Here is a 23655-nt window from a genome sequence, read left to right as displayed (position 1 = left end):
ATCCGATATGTTTAAACCTCCAGTGGGTGGATGCACTATCTGGTCAAGGGTATTTGTGTTAATAAAGTCCAGGAATCATTCTGCTTGCAAGTATGAGGCAGTGCATGTTTCCCAGTCTATAGAGGGGTAGTGAAAGTCTCACTTGAACAGGATATTTCATTTAATGGGGAGTGTCCCCAGTAGGTTTAAGTATGAGTTATGGAATTCTGGGGTCATAGACAGTGACCCACAGCTTGCTAGGATATAGTATGGGACTATATATGTCTAATATATATGGCATTTGACATTGATACTGATAATATGTGTACTGTATGGTCTTTAAACACTTGTAAAGCGCTGGGTCTGAAAGAGACAAATTGGTTGCTAAGTAAATTGCTTAGTTAAAGTAATCAAATACATTTGAAGGGTCTGAAAGTGCTTACATGTGATTATAAGAATAATAAGTGCAACATCCATTTCCAGATAGCTGACATAATGAAAGCATCTGCAATTTTCTATCATTTGACTTGTCAGATTTGGCACGATAAAAAAATTACCATGTGAATGCATAATTTTAGCATGGATCAGGAAATGTTTTACTTAATGAACACAAGGGTTTATTTATGGTCATGAACTTTTTACCAAAAGTTTATCATATTCAGACAGATCCTGCAGTGGTTCCAGTAGTGCATATGCCAAGAAAAAGTCCAGTAACTTTGTGGAGATGAATTGATAAGCATTTGAAATAAATGGAGAAAATGTGAGTGATTAAGAAAAATTACTGAGGAAAAACTAAAAAATATTATTTGCATAGATACACAATACCGTAGTATAGCCATTAAAAGAGAGCAATGTCTGCTTCATACATTTAAAGAAGGAATCTGTCATGCCAATAGCAAAGTACTGTGCTGTGCTTGGTATAAACTAGGAATATTTGCACATAAAGCTTTATAAGGAAGTTCTTAGTTGAATACTTTGAATTCACCACTGCAAAGCCAAAGATTTTTTTAAGACTGAAATTTGGAATTTTGTCAGCAAATGAAGTTCTTCAAAGGTCTGATGATTAATATAATTAACAGCATGTTTGTATAGGGTCAGACCATAGAATATCATAGTGAAAAACTGAGTTGCAAAAGAGAATGAGACAAAATAACACAAAATGACAGAGTAAGTCTAAAAATCAAGCTACAGCACCGACATATATAGCTCATGGCTTGAAAACAAACACAGACAATAAAAGGAATACTGAAAATGCTTCCTGCTGGAAACAGCAAGCTGTCGTAAGTTTTCTTGGAATGATTCAGTAAATTTTGTTGTTTATTGCAATCTGGCTGTGGAATAATACTGGAGAAAATAAGAAAATAATTTTGAAATGCTTTAACAGCAATTAAACCACCCACAATAAAGTATTAGGACATGTACAAGTTGCTCACATTAAGCAGTTGTCAATGATAAGGTAATTTGTACAGTGATTCTGTACAATGGTAAACAAGTTGCCTAGAGTTCAAAGGTCTTTAGGGAATTCAGAAAATACACTGTGGTCTCTTTGACAGTGACCTGTTTAAAAATAAGTAAGCACAATTTCTGGTATTGATTTCACCAGTCTGGTATAATTGTACTATTAGAAATTAAATCACAAAATGTCTGGTTATTTATGTATTAAATGAAGTAATCTTATGTATGTTTTTTTTGTATATTTTCTTTATGGTATGTAGCATGGCCTAGTCTGTCAGTTTAATTTTACTCTTGATTACCCTTTAGAAAATGCCAGAGAATGTATGCTCAGAAAGAGAAAAGGACTACTTGCTATAATACATGGATTTGAAAAGTTCCATAAGATATTTATGGAAAATGAGTGCTGGTTGAAAGAAACCATAAGCTATTGCAGAGTATATTTAGGAACTCATCAGACAAGATACCAACAGGGCAGGCAAAAATTTTAAAACAGTGGGAAACATGGGTTAGTTATGAAATATAATCCAATATATATATATCATCTATGCTGTATCATTTCTATGTGTTTGAGCAACACATTTACTTTGAGAGGAAATGAATAGAAACTGAGTAATTTTACATTTGCATCTACCTAAAAAGAGGGTAAGGGATTTTCTTCAGTTTACTTAGAATGATGAAAATATGAGAGTTTTTAATGATACTTTAAATGAAAGGCTGCCCACAATGGAAGCCTACTGTGCAGAAAGAAATAACTACAGCTTTCATTTAAAGAAAAGGGAAGCTAAATACATGATCAGATATCTATAGCAAATAAAATACTGCCTACTGAGCTAAACAGAGGAATGGCAAGAATATGTGATTCATTATTATGAATCATAAAGAAAGAGCTTGTTATGTCTTATACTGGCAAGGAATGTCAGTGCAAACTGAGCTAAAGTATAAGTCTATTCAGCGGGTAAGGCATATCATAACAAAAATTCAAGAGAAGACAGGATTCTTTATTCAGTTATAAGATGATCGATTAGGAAAATACTTGTTTCAGCATCCTGAGTATGTGTATTTGAAAAAGGTCAATTATTATTCAAAGTTTTCCAAAACTGTGGCATTAATAGGGATTGCAAGTAATGGTGTGATTAATGTGCATTTTCCAGGCAAAAGATATGGAGATATCAGACAATGATATACAGACTGAAATCATAGATTTCAAGAAATTATTAGAGCACCGAGTATTTTAACCATATCTCTCAACCTGCAGACACTGAAAAGGGGAACCAAGGCCCTTGAAGAATAGGAACATCCATTTAAAATTTGGACATCTATTTAGCATCAAATGTGAATACCAAATAGCACATAACTCCTTTCACACTTCCAGCAGGAATATGCAATAGTACTCAGAAACACATCTTAAAACAGAGGCAAAAATGATGTAAAATATAAACACATTATCAGAAAGAGTGCAAATTTTGTAGACTTTAATGAACTGTATCACAAAATTCTACCACTCAAGGTAATTTATGTTTGCTTCAGAAAAATAAATTATAAGATGTCTGTACTCTTTCATTAAATTGTTGCCCCTAGTATGTTGGTCCTGTAGTGTAGTTTTCTGTGTACTAGAAAGTTTCAAAAATTACATGTGATGACAGGGATTCAGAAAATTATGTGAAGGGCTAAATCAATCCTGAAAATAAGGATATACCTCCAAAAATAGGAACATCCAAAATTAGGCCCTGGAAATAGGAATGTTCCACCAAAATCGGGATAGTTGAGAAGTCTGATTTCAACATGTGACATTGTGTTCAAACTATGCACAGTAAAGTGGTCAGGTCAGAAGAATAGTTTGAACTGTGAGAAACCTCATGTAGAAAGCTAAGAGCATAAATACTACCTGCTACACACTTTCTTGGAATGTAAATTTCCCTTTTAAGGTATAATAATTTACAAGCTTAGATTTTAATAGAGGATAAGAGTAAAGTAACTACATATAATTTCTTAGTTCATCTTGAAAGTAAATCAGGTCTGAGGAAAAATGCTACTGTGTTCAGACAGCAAGATATGAACTGTTTTTGAACAAATTGGGGATCAGTATGAGAAGTGAACAAAGTTCCATAGAGAAACATCCAGAAGAACTGGCTATGAAACACCATGAGGAACTTTTTGTTCATACTGAGAATTGAAAGTCATTTAGAAGGTATTAGAAACATTGGTTTAAAATGGATGTGTCAAAGTATGCCTTTTTTGGATACCCAGAGTGGGACAGTGAGGCCTACAGCAAGAAGGTGGTCATAGAAATAACCAGAGAGACATCCAAGAGGTGTCCCCAGAGTAATTTCCACAAACAACAATAGGTGGACAAAGAACATTCACTTGAGTCCCAAACATTTTACTAGACTTTTGAGAACATAACTGAATTTGTTCCTGGTACATCAGAATAGGAAATGCAGATCTCAGGGTATGGCAGATAACTCAAAGTATGGAAATATATCATGAAAGCTAGAATGATACTCATAAATCACCAACAATTGAACATAAGTCATAATTCAATAAAGGTGTGTTTAAAAAAAATGAACAATGTTTATCTGAAGTGCATTTCATGAAAATTATATTATTGTAATAACAAAGTCCTTCAATTTTTTATCTAAAAATGAAAAAAAAATAGAAGACTTTATTTTTGGCAGAATTCTAAAGTAAGATAAAATTTCACTTACTGACATAATATGCAGAATTTGAAGAACTGTAGGGAAGAAGTATTTTGTCATCATTTTATATTTATGCACACTAATCTACTTCACTATAAAGTAGAAAGTTATTATGCTTTAAAAAGTTTCAATATTCTATTTTGAAGAAAGTTAATCAGGACTCCACTCCAGTGGTGGAGCATTGGAATCTTGTGTGGAGTATACAGAACTATTTTGGCAGTTCAGACAGAATGCTGCACAAGCCCCATGTATTAATGATATCATTTCTATTCAGTCAGTTTTAAGATTTACAGCAGATAAGCTTTAATGTTTTAATTCATAGTAGCTACTGGATGTCAATATACATTTGATCTTAATTCTGTTTATATACTTCCATTGGTACAATGTGTTTTACATACTAACATGCACACATTTTTTATACACAAAGTGTTTCTATATGATTAAAATTCCATTTTTAACAAGACTAATTTACAAAAGAATCATATATATATATATATATATATATATATATATATATATATATATATATATATATACATGGAAAAAATAATATTGAAACTTAATTTATTAGGTTTTGAAATGCATTGAGTTTTACTAAATAAGCAATATAGTTGTTGATTAAAGTTGTTAGCACATATGATGTGTAGCACAGAGCTACATATTTAATGTTATTTTTGGTGGGCAGGCACAGTTCTGATGAAGTCTGTATTGTTGTTTCAGACAAAAGCACTCAAATGTGCATAAATAAACTTGGTTTGATTTTATTAGTGACGGTAAATTAGTTTGATTTATTCCTGACGATTTTCAATTGATCTAGGCTGGACCAGCAAAATATTTTTAGATTTTATTAGTAATTTCTTCTTTGGAATAATAACCTGAGCAAACTTGAATCCTTTCTTTAATTAATACAAAGCTCTAAGCAAGGTTCACCAACTCACCATCAATTCACATTTTGAAATTATTGAGAACTAACCAGATAGCCATCAATTGCACTGGATCAATGAACGAATGTTCTCATGTTCTCAGATTACTGGAGAGTAAATAATAAAGAAACAAACAAACGTAGGCCAAAGACAATTTAATCATTAAAACAAAAGCAGCTTGCTTTAAATAGGAGCAAAAAACAGTCACATGATAGCAGCAATGTTTTAATGATTGTTAGTATTGAAGAAGGGTTTCACCCGAAAGCTTTGCTGCGATATATTAAATTGTCTTTGGCCTACGTTTGTTTGTTTCTTTGGTATTCCTGCATTCCAGTCTTGTTTTGTTGGAGTAAATAATAAACCCATAACTTACTTCTATACCCATGATACACTTAAAAGGTTCATGTAGCCCCAAGTTTAACCTTGGTTAGGCTCAAAAAGGAACAATAACAGGAAGTCTATGTTTGAAAGTGTTTCATTAAAAAAATGAATACAAATTCAAAGAAAACATACATAGATGCGTTTAATAACTCCATAGTTTTGCACATGTATAGAGTATCACAAAGAGTGGGCCAAAGTAGCAGGGGTCCACCATCATAATGGAACAGTTTCCTCAGCATTTGGATGGTCTGTAAACATGGATTAATTCTTACAAGGTGTAAGGACACCATTGAAGAGTACAATCCTGAAGCACCACAAATATCTGTAATGATAGCATATATATATATATATATATACATATATATATATATATATATATATATATATATATATATATATATATATATACTGTACATATAATCACACACACACACACACACACACACACACACACACACACACACACACACACACACACACACACACACTCACTCACAGTGACAGATTGGTATCAGAGAAAGGTCTATTTATCCAGCTGTAGTTGAAACATTATTCCTGAGCTGATGAGATGTATACTGACCTGTAGTGTAGAAAATGAACAAAACCACAGTTTCCTAATCGAAAAAAACTCTTTGATGAAGTACTGAAAGGCTGACTCTCCAGCAGGTGGCACACAGAGAATGAAACATGGTTCTTAAAGTTAATACAACATTAGTACAGACTGTACTTCTCATATTATGGTAATGAACAAACATCTACATAGTGAGTATCAAGGAAACTAGGGACTCTGAGCTATGTATATGTCATGATGTCATTGTAACCTTCTGCAGATAAGAATATTAACACGACATTTGTTTTCTACCTTTTCAGTCATGACTTGGGACAGGAAAGAAAGCGACAGTAACAATGTGCACATACAATACAGAGAAGAAAGTTGCATAGAAAGTAATTTTTTATGTATACAGCAGAATGCAGTTAAAGAGATTGCATCCTCACCATTTTTTAAAATAAACAAACATAATTTATGATTGAATGCGTTTTACTTATAACATTTAAAACAAATTAGTTGTCATTCTTGAGTATAGCTATGCAAAGTGCAGTGTGAGCTACTTAGCCAAGATCTCTGACGCACATAAGTGCTCCTTTTGAGCAGATGTTCTTTTCATTTTCTGTCTAAACAGAACCAACTTTTTATTTTGACTGTTATTGTCTGGGATATAGTTCCAGTAAGCTGGCAGGAGTTTAATAAATGGCTTTTCTGTAAGGAAAGGCCTAAATGGAGGCCTACCTAATAAAAAACATTCAAAACCCTGAAAATACAGGATTGTTCTCTTGCAGTCAACTTATATTGTAAAGGCAAATAATATTATTCTTGCAGCAACTTAAAGGCGAGTGTGTTTAGAAGTAGTAACTGCGGTGGTGGTGCTGCGGTAGCGTTGTCGCCTCACAGTAAGACGTTGTCCTGTTCGATTCTCAGCTAGAGCGTCTTCTGTGTGGAGACATGCATGAATGGGCGTACCTTCATTGAAGGTTGTGCGTCAGGGCTGACAACTCGGCATGTAAAAATCTACTGCCAATCATTAGCGGACCGGAGTTCCGCTGTGGCGACCCCTAACCGGGAAAAGCCGAAAGACACAACAATAACAAGTGTTTGCTTAGTGTGTTGTTGTGGTTCTCAGCTCTATTGCCTGGATGAATGAACTTAAGTATTTGTTTTCTTGTTCATAGGTGTGTTCTAGGCTAATTGCCCTGGGGCCTTTACAAGCTTAGCCCATAGGATTACCCTGGTATTGTGCCACCCGACCTTAGTTCACAGTGCCTCTGTTGAGTAGAGCCACTGGAGTGATTCCTGGGGTGAATTTTCTATTTCCCATCCACTCATCAAAATTTCTCTTGATGAGGGCCAATGAGGCGCTCTGCTTGACATGTATGGGAAGTCTATTCCATAGCATGGGCAGTCTCTTGGTTATGAACCTATCCCTCCAGCTTGTTCTGTTGGTTGTGGTAATGAGGTTGAGGTCTCTGGAGCATGTAATGTGGAGGGATTGGAATTTCTTTAGATGTAGCAGTTCTAACAGAGCTGGGTCAGACATGGCTTTGTAAGTCAAGCAGAGATCACCTCTAAGTAGGCAATATGAGACAGAGAATAGTTGGAGTTTTTTGAGTCTGTCCCTATAGGACAAATGTTGAAGGCCTGGGATCCTCTTTGTGAGGTACTTCTGCAGCCTCTCCAGTTATTGCAGGTGTCTAGTGAGGTACATGCCAAATGGGGCATTGTACTTGATGATTGGCCTAATGAGGGAAGAGTAGAGGGAGACAATGACCTCTTTCTTCCTGGATGAAAAACCCTTAGTAATGAGATGTGTCACATAGAAGGACTTTCTGACCACAGTGGCAATGTGGTGGTTAAAAGAGAGGTTGCTGTCATCCTGTGTTCCCAGATCTCTTATGACACCTTCTCTGTTCAGTGGACTACCATCGATGTGAATTCATGGGAACCGGGTTTTTCCCAAAGGGGATGATGACACATTTTTTGGCATTGAGCTTAAGACCATGGTTCTGACACCAGTCATTGGTCTTAGTGAGGCCTTTCTGTAGGATGTCAACATCACTTGGGGAGTTAATTATGGCTCCCAACTTGCAATCATCTGTGAACTTTGTAAGCTAGAGTCCCTTTGTGTTGGCCTGGACTTCAGAGTAGTATATACCAAACAGGAGAGGACCCAGGACTGAAGCCTGTGGGATGCCACTCGTGACTGGTCGGCAGTCTGACTTAGAGTCAGCTACTTTCACACTGTGGGTTCTGTGAACCAGTTTGCAACCCACCTAGTGATATAGGGGTTAATGCCTAGCTTAGTGAGTTTTTCTAGGATTCCTGAGTGGGCAATGGTATCAAAGGCCTTGGCCAGATCAAGGTAGGCTGTCTGAACCACCTTGCCTTCATTCACAGCTCTGGTGACTGACTCAAAGAAGTTGATCAGGTTGAGCAGGCATGATCTACCCTTCACAAAACCAAACTGTGTGGGATCCAGAGTTTGGAGATTCCCTACATCCTTGTTTATTAGGTCCATGATGATGCGTTCCATAGCTTTGCATATCAGACTTGTCAGGCTAATGGGGTGATAGTTGCCAGGGTCTGCATTCACTCCTCCTTTGCGGAGAGGGATGACTGTAGCAATGTGCCATTCGGTAGGGACAAAGCCTAAGGTGAGGCTGTGATTGAACAGGGCACACAGGTGAGGTGCCAGTTCACTCTGTAGTTCATATAGAACACAGCCAGAGATATTGTCAGGTCTCATAGAAGCTGTATTCTTGGCCTTGGACAGTGCTGTTTTAATCTGTGCAGCAGTAATACTGGATGTCTGGCAATCTACTGGTATTGTGATTGGTCCTTTGGTTGGGGAAAGAGGGGGAAAGTTGACAGTGAATCTGTTGGCGAGTATATTGGCAATATCTGTTGGCTCAGTATAGGAGGTGCCATTGTGCAGCAGCTCCAAGCAAATCTGGGTATTGCCATGGAGATTCTTTACATAATTATAGAAGGTCTTGTGGTTGTCTTTACTATCTGCTGCAATCCTGTTTTCACAGCTAGCTTTAGAGGATTGGATGAGGGATCTCAACTTTTTGTTGAGGCTGATAAGGGAGTTTTTCCAGTCTTGGGACGTCACCTTATTTTGCATCAGTTTCCTCCTTTTGTTGTAGAGTTTGTTTATGGCAGGGAAGCACCAGGTTGGCTTCCTTTTTTGGAGGAGAGCATCTTGGTAGTATTAGGTATGGCAAGATACATGCATTTGTGTATGTGTTCGTACAGGGCATTAGTGTATGATTCGGGGGTCATGCAGCTGTTGTCCAATTGTATGGGTTCCGTGAAGTTAGCCACCTCTGCTTTTAGAAGCCCAAAGTTAGCTTTGGAGAAGTTTTTCATGGTGGTTACCTTTGCGGGGGGTGGGGTGGGAGGGATGTGGATTTCTAAGGTGATTAGTTTGTGGTCAGATCTAACCAGGGAGGAATTGACTATTGGTATAGAGCAATGGTCGCCCATGTTAGCAATGACCAGGTCAGGGATGTTGCTACCTCTAGTGGGGGTAAGAACGAGCTGGTCCATGGCATTGGAATTAATGAATTCCAGGAAACGTTGGGCAAGTGTATTGGTACAGGAGTAGTTTTCCCAGTTAATGGAAGGGTAGTTGAAGTCGCCCAGTATGAGTGTTAGGTTGGACCCTAATATTCTCCATGGTGCATAGGAACGTGAAGTGTGAGTGTTGGGACAGGGTTGGGGACCTATAGCAGGCTATGACCTGAATTGCTCTCTTACCCAATATTAGCTGCACCTGAAGTATCTCTGATGCATTATGTTGGGCTACCAGTCTGGAAGTGTGCACATCCTTTATGAATATGGAAACACCACCGCCGTTGGAGCTTCGGTCCAAGTTCTGGGGCCAAAAGGTGTGGAATGAGTTATAGCCTGGTAGTGCAGGGATGCTTTCTGCTGCCTTGAACCAAGTCTCTGTTACAGCATAAATGTCGATGTTCTCCATTTTAAGGAGTGCTTTGAGTGAGTGCATTTTGAGATTTAGACTTCTAACATTGAGCAGCATGACCCTCAGATCGCATTTGTTTGTAGCTGTTATGGTGGAAATTTGGTCTTTGAAACAACACCTAAAAAGGCACTATAGGGGTGGCAAGAGCCTTGACCAGTATCCAAAAGCCCAAGGGTGACAGATGCAGGCTATCTCTGGCAAAGCATTGAGGTCTGTCAATCATGTCATCCAAGGCAGACAGATACTGGATCCCTTCAGAATGACACCAGAAAATTAGCCAGTTGTTGAAATCAATCATTTTCTGCTTGTACTGTGGTATCATTCTGGGTGATGATAGGAGGCTGCTAGGGCTAGGGTCATACCCACCTGGGCTACATAATCTAAGAGCTCCTCCAGGTCTCTTTTCATGTAGTCCAGGGAGGTACGTTTCAGGTCATTCACATCCACATGTACAATGATAGAGTCATATTTGCACCTGTTGTTGAGGGACGCAAGTGCATGTATTATGTGGTGGATCCTGGCACCTGACAGGCAGCTGACTGCTACTTTCTCCTTATTCAACCTAGTGAGTGGGACATCAGTGTGCCTCACTATCGAGTCACCTATGACTAGTGTGTTGGGCATGCTGGTTTGCCTTAGGGGCTTTGGTTGAGTGGCACACTGTTTAGGAGAATTATGTGTCTTGTGATTAGTGTTGTGTTGCAATGGTCGAGTGCGTTTCTGCCTTGGAGGTCCCTGCTGTTTGGGTAGATTTTTATTGAGAGCCTCCGCAAAGGTGGGTGTGTGGTTTGTGTTTTTATGTGAAGGCAGTGATGGTGTGTGTTCTGGAGGTCTATGTGTTTCATGTGGTGTGGTGCAAGGGTTGACCTTCTCCTCTTGACCAGCTATTTCCAGTCTTGGCTGGAGAGTGCGTGGCTTCCAGTTTGGCTATATAAGTGCATCTCTTGCAAGTCTGAGTGTTGGGAGGTAAGAGGAGAGGGTTGTCAGTGTACATGAGGCAGTTGCTACATAGCTTCAGGATGCCCAAGGTCACCAGTTTAATAGGAGAAAGCACAGGAACTGACCTTTAGACATGCCTGGAGAGGTGGGCATTAATAATAAGTACAGGAGTACTATTTGTTATCCACAGTAGAGTAGTATTTTGTGAAGAGAGCAGCAAAATTATAGGGAGATCATTTTCGAGGCTTGGAAAAGAGCAGATTAGAAATTGTATAGATGTTAAGTTGAGCTAGTACTTTGCTACCACAAAATTCTGCATGTGTATCAAAATACAGGTATTTATATGTTGGTTAGGATGGTTAATAAATATATAATCTGCATAAAATATATGGCTGAATTGTGGGAGATCACATGGTAAGTCATTCATAAATAATGAAAACAGAAGTGAGAAAAGCATAGAACCCTGAAGGTCACCTGATATTACTATCGGTCTGGGATTTAGGTCTTTTTAACCAAAATCCTCTCTGTTAGGCAGTTTTTAAATAAAGCATTAACCCCACTGGAGAATCCTCAGAATGCTAACTTTGCAGAAGAATAGTATGATCAGCTGTACTCAAAAGCACATGTTAAAGAAAATACCACCAGAAAACAACCTGTTGTCCATACTATCTTAGTTGAGCATTGGCATAATGGTTGAGGTGTTTACTTCATAGACAAGTAGTACAGGGCTGATCCTCATCAATGAATACTGGATATGTTTAAAATGGCCCATAGGGGCAGCCAACCTAGTACTTGCGTATAAACCTATATCTGGTCACCAAGATAGTATAATGCAGTATAATGCAGCCATTGTGCTGCATATGGTATAGACACAATGCTGTCTATTGATTAAAATGCCATTTTTTCAAGATTCCTGATAGTTCTCCATTGGTCTTGGTTGAAACAGCAAATTTGTTTCAGGTTATTGAGGTCTGTCAATCATGTCATCCAAGGCAGACAGATACTGGATCCCTTCAGAATGACACCAGAAAATTAGCCAGTTGTTGAAATCAATCATTTTCTGCTTGTACTGTGGTATCATTCTGGGTGATGATAGGAGGCTGCTAGGGCTAGGGTCCTATTTAAGGAGTAAACTAAAACATTTCAGAGCTTTACCAGAAAGGCTCATCCAGACTCTGCTACACTTTGCTGTGAAGGAAAGGTTAGTTTGCTGTTATTTTTTGTATTTCTGTATTGCCTTTCTATATTTTGAATACTGTAGTTTGTTTTCTTTACCTTGTGTTTTGCTTGCATTCTGTTTAACAGCATATTAAAACTTCAAAAGAGACCACAGCTCTCTCTGTTCTGAGTCAGGCAGAATTTAATACCACTGTCTTTCTAGTTGCCCGCCTCTTATGTTAATCTGACCATATATCTCATTTCTCTCTACTTTCACTGGCTTATGTGAGTAATCACAAAACCATCACTTTTGAAATCCCACCCCTTCAATTATTTAAATTTATTGGCCATCCTACAGTATTTCATAGTACCAAAATACAAAAGTAACCACCCCTTTCAGTCCATCTTGCTGTTTTAAAAATAGTAACTCTCCACTAAACCTTAACTTTTTAAACAGGTAAAACTCAAGTTACCTACTTTCATATCTAACTTCTCTAGTGCACACTGCAGAGTGCATTCTTTTCAATCTTACCTTTAAGCATCCCTGTTACTAGCACTTTCTCTAATACCTAAAAGATCATCTCTACTTGACTCCAAGTAGACTTTTCTCTATCTGTTAAACCTAGCACTTGCTCCTACAGTACTTATTACCTTGATACGGCACTCTTATAGATAGCACCCCAAAAGGCAAACCCCATTTCTCGGTCACTCACGTCCCCAAATCTCTTTTAAAGTTTTTTGTCTAGTCCTTCTAGCATGTCGAGGGATCAGTTGCTAGTGTCCTCTCCTGCTCAGCTGGTGAACCTGGGAATATTGAGGCAATGTTACAATTGCCTCATGTACACAGACAACCCTCTCCTCCTCCCACAAAACACAAATACATGCGAGAGATGCAACTATACGGCCAAACTGGAGGCTGAGCTCTCTCAACATAGGACTGGCAAGACCAGTCAGGAGGAGAAGGTTACCACACACACTATAGACCCAGTCTCACATAGTACCATCACAACCTCAAATCATACACATAAACACACAAAGACATACTCGGCTCTGATCAAAAATCTACCAAAACAGCAGAGGCCACCAAAGCAGACACCCAAACAACCACCACCTCAGAACACAACACCTGCAACACATAGACCTCACAGTCAGAGTGTCAAACAGTCACAGCCCTTAAGGTCAAACACAATGCCAGACACACTAGTCATTGGTGACTCCATAGTCAGACACACTGACGTCCCGCTCACCAGACTGAGTAAGGAGAAGGTCACAGTAAGCTGCCTGTCGGGCGCTAGAATCCGCCACATAACGCAAGCACTCAGGTCTCTCAACAGCAGGTACAAATATGACTCAGTCATTGTCCACGCTGGTGTAAACGACCTGAGACGTACCTCCTTGGACTACATGAAAAGAGACATTGAGGAGCTCTCTGATTATGTAGCCCAGGCAGGTATGACCCTGACCTTGAGCAGTATCCTACCTTCACCAAGAATGATGCCACAATACAGAGATAAGATGATCAGCTTTAACAATTGGCTTAAACTCTGGTGTCATTCAAAGGGGATCCAATGTCTGTCTGCCTGGGATGACATGCTGGACAAGCCACGCTGCTTCGCAAGGGACGGCTTGCACCTGTCACCCTGGGATTCCGGATATTGGCAAAGGCTCTTGCCACCCCATAGTGCCTTTTTTAGGCAAGGCTCAAATTCTAAACCTACCACCCTAGAACACAAAAAGGAAAAAACTAAGGGTAATGCTGCTCAATGCCAGAAGTCTAAATCTCAAAATGCACGCACTCGAGGCCCTTCTCAGTATGGAGAACATCGATGTCTGTGCAGTGACAGAAACCTGGTTCAAGGCTCCTGAGAGCACCCCAGCACTATCAGGTTTTACCTCTTATCATGCGTTCCGGCCCCAAAATCCGGACAATACCAAGAAAGGAGAGGGGGTATCCATATTCATCAAAGACACCCACACCTCAAGACTGGTGGCAACGCACGATGCATCGGAGACCATCCAGGTGCAATTAACCATAGGCAAGACTGCTCTGCAAATTGTAGCATGTTACAGGCCACCCTCACAAACTCAGGAACCTCACATGGCCTTCCTGAAAACACTAGAGGGGATAAATGTATCACCAAACACCATCATACTAGGTGACTTCAATTACCCTAATATAGACTGGGAACACTACTCAAGCCCAAACACCCTAGCCCAAAAGTTCCTGGAATTCATAAACTCAAATGCCATGGAACAACTAGTCACCATCCCCACAAGAGGAGAAAACATACTTGATCTCATCATCACGAACATGGGAGCACAATGTTCAACACCGAAGTATACCCCTCACTGGTGAGATCAGATCACAAACTAATCTCGCTGGAGGTCCTCATCCCACCCACACCTGAAATAAAAAAGACCACAGTAAAGAACTTCTCGAAAGCCGACTTCACACTTCTAAAGACTAGTGTGGTCTCCTTTAAGGCCCCCGAGCCGACGGAAAACAGTACTCAAGCCGCTGAATCACTTACAAATGCCTTCTACCAGCACCTGCAGGACTGCATGGATAAGGCAATCCCAAGCAAAACAAAGACTCTTTGTACCAAAGGCAAGCGTCCACTCTGGTGGACCCCAGCCATAAACAAACTCTACAACAAAAGGAGGAAGCTACTACAAGATAGAGCAAAATCCTTAAAAGGTAAGACACCCTTGATCACTATAAATAAAAAATTAAGAGCTCTCATAAAATCATCCAAAGCAAATTTTGAGAGAAAAATAGCTAAAGACTCAAAAGACAATCATAAGGCCTTCTTTAGCTATGTTAGAAACCTGGGAGGAAACTCCCAGATATGCTCAGAACTAGTTCAAAATGATGTGAAGATTACTGATCCTACAGACATTGCCAACATACTGGCTGACAGGTTCAGTGCAAACTTCTCCCCTCCCCAAAAGGAGAGATATCTATACCAAGCGATTGCAGCCCCCAAACATCTCCAACGCCCAAGTGAGAACTGCTCTCTCCAAAGCAAAAACACAGCATCCATGGGACCTGATGGTGTCCCCGGCTGTGTGCTCCACGAACTCAACGAGGAATTAAACCCACAGCTAGGACAGCTGTTTAATCATAGTCTTACCTCTGGATACGTACCCAGGGGTGGCGCACTGCAACTGTGGTCCCACTTCACAAAGGCGGTGCCTCCACTGACCCTGGAAATTACCGCCCATTAGCTTGACAAGCCTTATCTGCAAAGCCATGGAGAGGATCATAATGGACCTCATAAATAAAGACATAGGAATTTGCAGACTTTGGATCCATCCCAGTTTGGCTTTGTCAAAGGCAGATCATGCCTTCTAAACTTGGTTGACTTTTGAAACAGTCACCAAAGCCATTGATGAGGAAAGGCAGTCCATACAGCCTACCTCGATCTGGCGAAGGCCTTTGATACAATACCCCACTCGGGTATCATTGAAAAACTCATCAGCTTAAATGTTAACCCATACATCACAAGATGGGTTGCAAACTGGCTGAGTGACAGAACCCACAGGATCAGAGTTGCTGGCGCCATGTCAGACTCAAAGCCTGTCACAAGTGGTGTACCACAGGGCTCAGTCCTGGGCCCACTCTTGTTTGGCATCTACTTTTCCGAAGTACAAGCAAACACAGGAGGGTTATGGCTGACAAAGTTTGCAGATGACTGCAAACTGGTTGCCATAGTAGAAAACACATCTGACGCAGATATCCTTCAGAAGGGTCTCACAGAAATGGATAACTGGTGCCAGAGCCATGGCCTAAAGTTAAATGCCAAAAAATGCATAGTCATACCCTTCGGGAAAAACAAGGTTACCCCTAGCTACCAAATAGGTGGCAATCCACTGAGTACAGAAGAAGTTATCAGGGACCTGGGGACCCAGGTTGATAGTAGTCTGTCATTCGACACCCATGTAGCTAAAGTAGTTAGGAAGACCTTCTACATTGCCCACCTTATCATGAAGGGATTCTCATCTAGATCAAGGGAGGTCATAGTCTCCCTATACTCATCACTCATCAGACCAATGATTGAGTACAATGCCCCATTCGGAATGTATCTGACCCGACACTTGCAGCAGCTGGAGAGGCCACAAAAGTTCCTCACCAAAAGGATAAAGGGTCTCAAACATCTGTCCTATGCTGCCCGACTGAAAGAACTCCAGCTCTATTCAGTCGCACCGCTGCTCAGAGGTGACCTTTGCCTAACATACAAGGCCATGTCAAACCCAGTTTTGATGTATATGCTTCACCTCAAAAAATCTAGATCCGTCAGAGTCACAAGGGCTGGAGACTTAAACCTCGACACGGCTATTAATAGGACGTGCTGGAGGGATAGATTCATCACCCAAAGACTCCCTATGCTGTGGAATAAAATCCCGGTATATGTGAGGCAGAGCACCTCGCTGGCCTTGTTCAAGAGAAATCTTGACCAATGGATGGGAGATCGCAGATATACCCCAGGGATTACCTCAGTGTCACTGCTCAACAGAGGCACAGCAAAATAATGGGTATAGTTCCCCATACTAAAGGGGTGGCGTAAGCCACAAAACTATGGGCTAGGCTTGTAAATGCCCTCGGGCAGATAGCCTAGTATGAACCTATGAACCTATGTTATCCATAATTTTGGACATGCACTGGATGTGGGGTTCCACCTTGTTTGGTATGTCTACCTCTGAGCAGTTGGTAGAACCAGTCTAATGGTCTGATTATCAATGTGTATGATTTCAATATATTTTCCCAGTTACAGCTTTCTGATCTTGAGTTGATTGAATGTTGAAATTAGTGAGCTATAACTTGAAATTAATTTGCTTTTGTCTTAAATGTGCTTCTTACGGTGGCCAGTGCTAGTAGTCTTGATGAGTTCTTACAGCTTATAATATGGCTGCTTATCTTAAGAGCTATTTGCCCAAGTGTGTGGATGTTCAGTCCACCTTAAGCTACACAAGTCCAGGTCTGACCTGGAGGTCTGTAACTTGAGATGACAAGGATGTGACACACATACTGCTTTGACATAAAAATGAAACACAATGAGTATAAAACTGTCTATCTGGCAGGGATCTCCTAGAAGGCAACATTCCTTTTAAGGTTTAGTTCTTTTATGTTGAATTGAGTGATCATCATCTTATGTGGTTAACAGTGAGTAAATAAGTCCGTCTTTCCATCTGTATCACAGTTTTGCTTCAAGAATGTAATCTTGCTGCAGAGTTCTTTTCAAGATGATCTCAATGTGGACCAGGCTGTGTTCCGTGATAAGCTCAGAAGGTACTTTGAGTTATTCCTTTGAGGTTGTGATTTTGATTTAATGCAGGTTTCAGGAGGCTGACTTCTTGAATCTGGTTTTCCTGATTTCAAATCTGTCAGAAGTTAACCTGCAGCTAGAACAAATGTCCTACAAGACTAGTTATGAACTGTCATGTTGCACTTGGATCCAAGATCTACCAAGATAGTTTTTTTGATTAAACACTAGAGTTTTCCCACCTGCATCAAAAGAGTCCTTGCCTATACTGCTCTAGAGGAAACATACTCTTGACACTGCAGACTTAGATAGTAAGTTCCATAGTTAGTGCTTCATCTCTAACCTTACATTTATTGCTATGGTTATTCGAAGGTTGTTTGCTCCCAGTTTGAATCTATGCTTAAAGAAAATCATATCTATGATCCTTACCAGTCTGGCTTCTATGCAGGATATAGGACTGGGACAGTCCTTACAGGTTTTGAATGGCACATCAGTGACAAGGTATCAATAACTATTATTCTGTATTGGTTCTCCTTGATCACTGGTTTACATTTGATACAGCAGACCACAGTATTCTCTTTGAACAACTTCAAATGTATTATAGAGTTATGGGAATAGCTCTCAGATATTTTCTCTGCTACTCTTAGTCATACTCAGTGAATTATGCTGAGGATAAACTCTTAATCATACTACCTTTTCACACTGAGAGTTCCACAATGTTGCATCTTAGGTCCACTACTACTTTCTGCATAAGTGCTTCCATTAGGAAAACTTGTTAGAGCGGCCTTATGTGCCACAGTTATGCTGATAATACTTATTTCTACTCTTAACAACCGGACACGTCTTCTGTAGAGTCACTGAGTGATGGCATGGAATCTGTCCAACACAAGATGACAGCCATTCACCTGTGACTGAAAACATGCAAGCCCACAGTCATGGCTGTCTATGCTATAAGGCACACATATCTGTCCAACTCTTTACTCTGTTGTGATTTACATTAGTGATAGGCTGGCTTTTGTGAGGAAGGTGAAAAATCTTGCTGTGAGTTTTTGACAGACTGAAACTTAGGGACCAGATTTCATCTGCTGAGCAGAATTCTTACCTTCATTTTCAAATTGTTTCCCTCATCAACCATCTCCTTAATCTCAAGGTCATCTTGGTGGTGATATTCGCCGTGTTTTTTCTTTCCTTGTTTTGAATGCTACTACTCCCTTTACCTGGTGATCCCAAATGTAAGTTGGATCAATTGCAGCTAAGCTGGAGCTCAAACGTGCAGTTAATTACTGGTGCTGCTTCATATCATTATATTACTTTCATTCTGGTTGATTTACCCTACATAAGTTGGGCTCCCCTGTTTTAAGGCCCCCAAGCTGCTCAGTGAAGCCATTATGCTCACCTTCAATGGGATGGTTTGAGCTTTCCAGGGCTTATTTGGAGTCATCTCGTACTTGGGCCTTTTATTACCAGGACCTCCACCTCTGGAACAACACTTCTCAGTGGCTGAGGCTGTGACATACATTTTCATTCTTTCAAATATCCTTCAAAATATATTTATTTGAATTAGCATTTAATTTATGGTTTCTCTATGGTCTATACAATTAGCAACTACCCAGCTTTATTCAGTCTAATTATCCTGTTTTGACATGTTTGCATACATTGATAATTGCTTTCATTTTTAACTTTACTTTATTATTATACTTTACTCATTTTAAATTGTCATCTTATGATACTCCATATTTTATTATACCTTTTGTCTGGCTTCTACTTATTCCATCCAATTTATTGTAAAGGTGTTTGGGAAACATGCACCTAAATAAAACTGAAGTAGATGCCAAATGTTGCTTAGAAAACACTGACTTTGTATTCTAGAGAGCATTAGCCCTATAAAATAATCCCAAAGTAGCAGCTCTAGCACAGCTAAACCACCAATAACCAAAGAAAGTGCTAGTGTTCTCTTCACAGGAAAAAAAAAAACACCTTGCTGGTGGAGTTAAAATAGTTTTTAATAATGTGTACAAAAGAATTTCAAGTTGAAATATTGGCTAAGCGCTTTTGTCTGTTAGACTTCCTCAGAACCGAACAAATTTGAAAAGCAACCCACTTAAATAGCATTACAACTTCTGGCCAAGAAAAAACAAAAAGATTCTGTAGATGTTTAAATATTTAAGAGGAACTGTTGTTGTAAGCATGTCTTCTTTGGCTACATTTAATCTATTAGTTGTGCAGTCAACAAATGTATTAATGCAATTAGTGGTCAAAGAGGACTTTAAGGCCAGAGTCTAAGCTGACAACTTGAAGGCTGAATGGAGGAAAAGCACAGGATTTCAAGGGAATACTCATGGGTGTTGGACCTCATAAAGAAGAAAAGAGGTGGAGTAGAAGAAAACGGCATTGTTACAATACAGTGTGTGTGAAGCCAGTTGAACAGATCTATGACAAAGTATGGAAATAACAAATAGGAAAATCTGGTGGTGGAATGAAGGGGTCTACAAAGTTATGAAAAGAAAGGAGTAAAATAAGAAGGAGACAGAAAATCTGGACTAGGCTCAGAAGGAATACTGTCTGTCTGGCTAACAAAAGGCTAGGAGAACATTTGCAGTGTCAAAGAACAAAGTGTCAATGGATAAAGAAGATTGCAGATGCCATTCATAATGATTGTTACAATTTGCTCACAATTCCTGAGGATATCATGGGCATATGGAAGGAATAGTTCAAGAAGCTTCTGAATGAAGAAACCCCGCAAAATGTAATGCGCAGCTAACATTAAAATAGTAAAGTAAACACATTCCAGCAGAAGTACAAAATGAACTAAGAAAAATCAAATTAGGGAAAGCAGCAGGCTCATATGAATCATGGCAGGTATCATAAAAATGTCCAATGTATTAGGGGCAAAATGACTCTCGAAGGTACTTTTCACATTATAGAGACACATGCATGTATTGTAGATGACTGGATACCAAATGGTGTAATGCCAGTGAACAAGACAAAGGGATTTATTCACACTGGGAATTACAGAGGTATCAAACTCTTGTCAGACTGCAAGAAACACCATTAAGGATGGTACTTAATGACTCCCTACTGTAATTCTGGGACTCCAAACTCTTAGTCCTGCAATATTTTAAAAAATGTCAAAAATGCAGAGCAGGAAATAGTGAACATTACTGTACTACCTCAAAAGTTTTCTTTGGCAGTAAGGCAAGTCTCTACCTGCCCCCATCCTAAACTTGTATATACCAACTCTTAAGATCACCATACCTTGGAGAAAAGGGAATATGAAAGCTGAAAAGAGCAATCTCAGATGTAGTATATACAAGTCTGTAATTTTTCTAATTCAGTCTGCTGTTTTGGGGCTCAGTTACAAGTCTCAGAATATCAGATGATTATCATAACTGACAAATGAATACATAGATTTGTAGCAAGCAAGTGTGAAGAAGAGTAGTTTGGAGTCAGATAAGGATGCTTCACAAATGACCTAATTTGAGACAGATAATGGAGATGAAGCAAGACTCCAAAATGGCATTCCTAGACATCGAGAAAACATATGACAAGGTCCCAAGGAAGCTAATTTGTTCAGTCCTGTAATGGTTCAATGTGTCAGAAACATTTGTAGAATTAGTGAAGTCTATGTACAGGGCCTAATGTCACAAGAATGGACAGTGCTCATACTCAAAGTGGGTTCCCAGTTTGAGTGGGTGTGCATCAGGTTTCAGCACTGAGCCCACTCCTGTTCAAACTGCTGATGGACTACATCAATCTAGTTGGAGGAGAGAGGTCAATAAAGCTGTAGTATGCAGATGATGTGGCATTACAAGCAGACACTGAAAAGAAAAAATAAGCAAATATTAAGGGAATGAAATAGAAAACTGAAAGGGATAAAACAGTCCATGGTAGTAATTGTGATATTAAATGGAGGAAATCAGAAGAAGATGAAATTTAAGATAAAAATTAAACTAGTGCAGCAGGTTAACAACTTCAAGTATGTGGGAGGTGTGGCTCTGGTGAAAGGAAATCTGACTGAAGAGGTCAAAGCTAGAATCAGAGAGGCTGCATCCAAGTGGCAAAGAGTGTCACGTGTAGTATATTATAGAAGAATGTCACAGAAGCTGAAAAATGTGCAAAACAATGGTGGAAGTAGTGCTTCCATAACATACAGAAACCGAGACTGCAAAGACGGAGCAGCTAATGAAGCTTGAGGTGAAGGAACAAAAGTGTTACAGACAGATAGTAAGATGTGCATTGGCTTTCACTCTGTCCTCATTTATTCATTCATCTCACAAAGTAGCCCCGGCTGCAGAGAAGGTGAAGAGGAACAGATTACAGTGGTTTGCCCATATGTGCAACATACCTCTCAACTGTACAGATTTTCCCCAGAATGCCCAGATTTTTGCCTCACACATTTGGTCCATTTTTCATAAAATTGTGGTTTTCTGGCAAATCATTGACAAGTCTTTAAAGACTGAAGTTGGAAAATAATGGCAGACATTTGAGTTTCAGACTTCATACCCTTCAGAAGACTCATGCTAACACAAAACCTGTTATTCTGTCAACTTTGAGTTTATAAGACCGATATTTCTCTTTATTTTCTTTAGTAAACTGTTACATCTTTGTGAGCACATCTGCTGTGTGCTGACTCACCTTGTAGTAGGATTTTACTGAATAAGGTAAGTGGTGCTCTTCTTTCTTTATGTTCCTTTTTTACTTACTCACCTATAATGCATTTGACATTTACCAGTATTTTATTCAGATAAGTTGTTAACTCCGTGTTATTCTGATGTTTGGGCTGCTCGGTTATGTTATTATTGAGAATATGGGTATAATTCTAAAGAGTATGATTGACGTTGCCTGCTACTAATTACTCATTGATACGGAATAACATTATTAGCTCATCACTGGGTGTTTTGTAAGAACATCTATGAAACTAGTGCTGCTTCAATGGATGTTCCTATGTTAAAGAAAAGTCAGCTAAAAAAAAAATCAGATGGCTGCAGTGATAAAAGTAACTGCAGTTACAATATAAACGTTCCATCCTCTAAGAAAAAATGATGATTTACAATTATTTGCTCAGTTTTGTACAGTCATGAATAACCTGCACAATTTTAATTTATCACCTAGCTGCTTAATACAGTATATTAAATGTATTTCAGAGTTACAAATACTTACTGTGCTTGGCAGAAAAATTCTGAATGCTGAAGCCAGAATTAGCAACCTGAAGGATTCCATCATCAGATAGTAAAGGTGAAAATGCAACAAAAGAAGAAAAGTTAAAAGCATGAGGAGCGCATTTCACATAGGATTCACATGTAGGGGTTTCAAGGCTATTTAGTCTTATGACCTTCAATGCTTATTTCAGAGATGGAGATAGTGGTGGTGAGGGAGTGGGAGGGGGCACAGTAATGTTTACATCTCTCCGCTATGTTCTATTCAACAGCTGGTGAAGATTTCCAAGCTCAGTCCTGGTGTTTGTAAGCTATTAGACTTGTGGAGATGTAGGAAATCAAGGAAAGACGGGACTGTGATGGTGTCACAATCAAGGTACGAGTCGCCTGTTAAGAGTCTGTAAGACACAGAGTAAAGGCATACATCTTCTAGCTGCTTCTGGTAGCTCAGGGTCTTTAAGCCTGAAATATTGTTAGATTGAAAAGTCTAAGGCTTCGCTGGTGAAGTATATGTGGATTGACAATAATAGCTGAAGAGAGTGCTGGGGTATAGAGGGGTTGACCCCCTGCAAAAATGCTTTTGTATGTATATTGCTGCACTTTTACTTGTGAACTGTACAGCAGAGAGTCTTCAGAATTTTATGTACTCCAGATGTGAGGTTTAAAGTAATTTTCACTAGGAATGGTGTTTCAAGGCATGTAATCTCATGTAATAATAGTGAATCCTAATTTCATGCTGACACTGTATTAGAGTAGGAGCAATTACTCAAACAATTTTGGCAATCATAACCAGCTGCAAAACTGAAACAGCACCCACCCGAGTGACACATCAACTCCCCCCCATTTCTACATGGGGTCTGAGTGTCATGTTTCTTGTTGCCATTTCTCCCTATTCAATGCCACTTTCCTACCTTCAACACACATATTCAACTGTCACCGGTCTTCTCTCTGCACAATCTATCCACCTCTTTGTTGGACACCCTCATTTTTCTTGACTTATTCCTGTCTGTCAAAAATCTTCTTCACCAGATTGTCTTTTGCTTTCCTGCATGTGTGCCCAAACCACCATAATCTGTTTTCTTTGACCTTTTCTTTAACTGAAGCTACTTTGGTTTCTGCTCTTTTGTCCTCATTTTTTCATCTGTCCCACAGTGTGCATCTTA

Source organism: Protopterus annectens, chromosome 9.part0 (assembly GCF_019279795.1).
Source record: "Protopterus annectens isolate FY-2018-M chromosome 9.part0, PAN1.0, whole genome shotgun sequence".
Classification (NCBI taxonomy): domain Eukaryota; kingdom Metazoa; phylum Chordata; order Ceratodontiformes; family Protopteridae; genus Protopterus; species Protopterus annectens.
The sequence above is the reverse complement of the archived record's forward strand: the minus strand, read 5'-3'. Positions refer to the sequence as shown.